The sequence below is a fragment of the Cornus florida genome, unplaced genomic scaffold (assembly GCF_030987335.1).
Source record: "Cornus florida cultivar Cherokee Brave unplaced genomic scaffold, ASM3098733v1 CherokeeBrave_3.0.0_Hap2_Chr01, whole genome shotgun sequence".
NCBI classification, from domain to species: Eukaryota; Viridiplantae; Streptophyta; class Magnoliopsida; order Cornales; family Cornaceae; genus Cornus; species Cornus florida.
In genome coordinates, this window is record NW_026775571.1 from 21552600 (window position 1) to 21555191 (window position 2592).

The following is a 2592-nucleotide window of genomic DNA, read 5'->3' on the forward strand; positions in this document are numbered from 1 at the left end:
ACCTTTTGCTCCTCAACCACAAGGCCAAGTTTTACTTGGAATGCCAAGGCCATACTATGCACTGCCACCTCCACCACCTATTATCCAAGCTAATAATTGATCTTATGTAAAGCCACCAATTGCAAATCCTCCCATGGCTTTAAAGGATCACTATATGCCTAATGAATATAATGCACCCACATGCATTCGTCTTTCTCCATTTAGAGCTCATCATTATGAAATTAAGCCACAAACCATACAAATGCTTCCCAATTTTTTATGGACTAACCAATGAAGAACCATATAATCATTTGGATGAATTTCTTGAAGTTTGTTCCACCGTAAAGTATACGAACATGTTGGAAGAAGTTTTAAGGTTGAAACTTTTTCCCTTTACCCTAAAAGATAAGGAAAAGTATTGGTTTAATAATTTGAGACCTCTTTCCATAGCTTCTTGGGAGGAAATGCAATAAGAGTATTTGAGGAAGTATTATCCTGTTTCCAAAACCAATGCCATGTGAACTTCGATTCGTGAGTTTTCACAAGGGGATGGGGAGATGTTATATGAGGCATGGGAACGATTGAATGACTTGCTTAGGAAATATCCTCATCATGACATTCCTAAGTGGCAAATCGTCCAACATTTCTATGAAAGTTTGTCGGATACCCATAAAGGCATGGTTGATGCTTCAATGGGAGGGTCTCATTTAGATAAGCATGAGGATAATGTATGGAGATTGTATGAAAGCATGAGTGAAAATTCAATGCATCGATCATTGTCCTTTAGAAATGGTAGAAATGCAAATGTGGGAGGGAGAAAGAATTCAAGCTTATATCAAGTGAAAAGTTCTAGTGACATAGTTGTCGAGGTAAAGTTTTTAACTCAAAGGTTTAATCAATCTTTGATCAGTCAAAATTCGGCTCATCAAGTGTCTTCCTCCCTTCATCATCATCATTCTGGTGAGTCTTGCATGACATGTTCAAGTGTGCTACATACTCCTTCCAATTGTCCCCATGGACATGTGCATAATGAACATCATGAACAAGTCAATGTCACATTTATAAATTAAGGGAATAATCCTTATAGAAATCATTACAATCCCGGGTGGAGAAATCACCCCAATTTCTCTTGGAAAAGCCAAGGGGAAGGTTCAAATCCTCCCCAAGGTAGTTTTCAAGGGAAGTATGTTCCCCCACATTTGCAAGGTCAAAATTATCAAGGTTATTGTCTGCCTTATTAAGCTCCTAATGTGAGCCAATTTTCAAATTCTCAAGATCCCAATCAACCACCCTATTCTCAAAGTCAACCTAGAAGTCTCGCTTTTGAGGAAAAAGTTCTATCGGCTTTAGGTACTTTGGAGGCCAACACTCAATTGCTTCATTCTCACTCATAATCAATTGCCAAGCTAGAAACCCAAGTAAGGTAAATAACTAGCACATTGAATGCAAGAGAAAAAGGAAAAATGCCTCTTAATCCTGCACTTAAGTAACAATTCGTAGTGGAGACAACTTCCCATTCGGAAGGTCCTTCACCTAAACAAGTTAATGCGGTGACCACTTTGAGAAGTGGAAGGGTGATTGATAACCAAATTGATATTTCTAATGAAAAGAGTGAACCGATGCAACCTAGTGTTGACACTCGTCCTATTTCACATCCTATTCTTCCTTTATTTAGTAAAAAGGACCCCATTGTTGAGAATTCATCATCAAATGTTTTTGAAAAATCTTTTGAGCCAAAGGCTCCATTTCCTTCTGCGTTGAGAGGGTCCACATCTTTTGAAACACAACAAGGTAAGGTGAATGAAATCATTGATATGTTTTGGCAAGTTAAAATAAATCTTCCTCTCTTAGATGCAATTAGACAAATTCTGACCTATGCCAAATTTTTAAATGATTTATACACTCTAAAGAGAAAGAACAAGAGCCAAGCACCAAGGAAAGTTGTCCTTACCTAGCAAGTGAGCTCAATTTTGCAACACAACACTATACGTAAGTTCAAAAACCTCAGTTCACTCACTACATCTTGCACCATAAGTGACTATGCCATTAATCGGGCTCTTTTGGATTTAGGGGCGAATGTGAATCTTCTTCCATACTCGGTGTATGTCTAATTGGGTTTGGGAGATTTAAAGCCAACGTCGGTTGTTTTGCAACTAGCCGATAGATCTATCAAAAAGCCTCAGGGTATATTTGAGGATGTCTTGATAAAAATTGATAAATGGACAAACATGAAGATATTCTTGTTGTGGGAAAAAGTTTTGAAAGCAAAGTTGAAAAAATTGTGTTATCTCCTTGTGTTGAAAAATATAATGTTTTACCTTCAAATGAATCTTCAGAAGATGTCGTTTTGAATTCCGATGTTAAAAGGGCATAGAAGCCCAAGAGTCTCTTTGATCAAAAGCCATCAAGTATACTTGAATCAAATCCAACAGTTTCTTTAGGGAATGATTTGTTGGGTAGGGTTCAAAGTTCAATTCACCCCGTTGAGAAGGGAATGTCTAATAAGATTTTTGATCCGGCCTAAAAGAGCCCAACGTCTTGGTAAAGACGTTAAACACTAGTAATTCGTAGGGTTTTCAACCCTATTTCTCCCCCATTTCTTCTTTTGTTATC

General features: G+C 37.6%; 1 non-coding gene across 1 annotated transcript; it reads right to left on the reverse strand.

The window, feature by feature from the left end:
- Nucleotides 1-494: 494 nt before the first annotated feature.
- On the reverse strand, nucleotides 495-598 carry LOC132283897 (small nucleolar RNA R71). Its single transcript, XR_009472159.1, has one exon. It is a non-coding gene; the product is annotated as a small nucleolar RNA R71 (small nucleolar RNA).
- Between the last annotated feature and the right edge of the window lie 1994 nt (nucleotides 599-2592).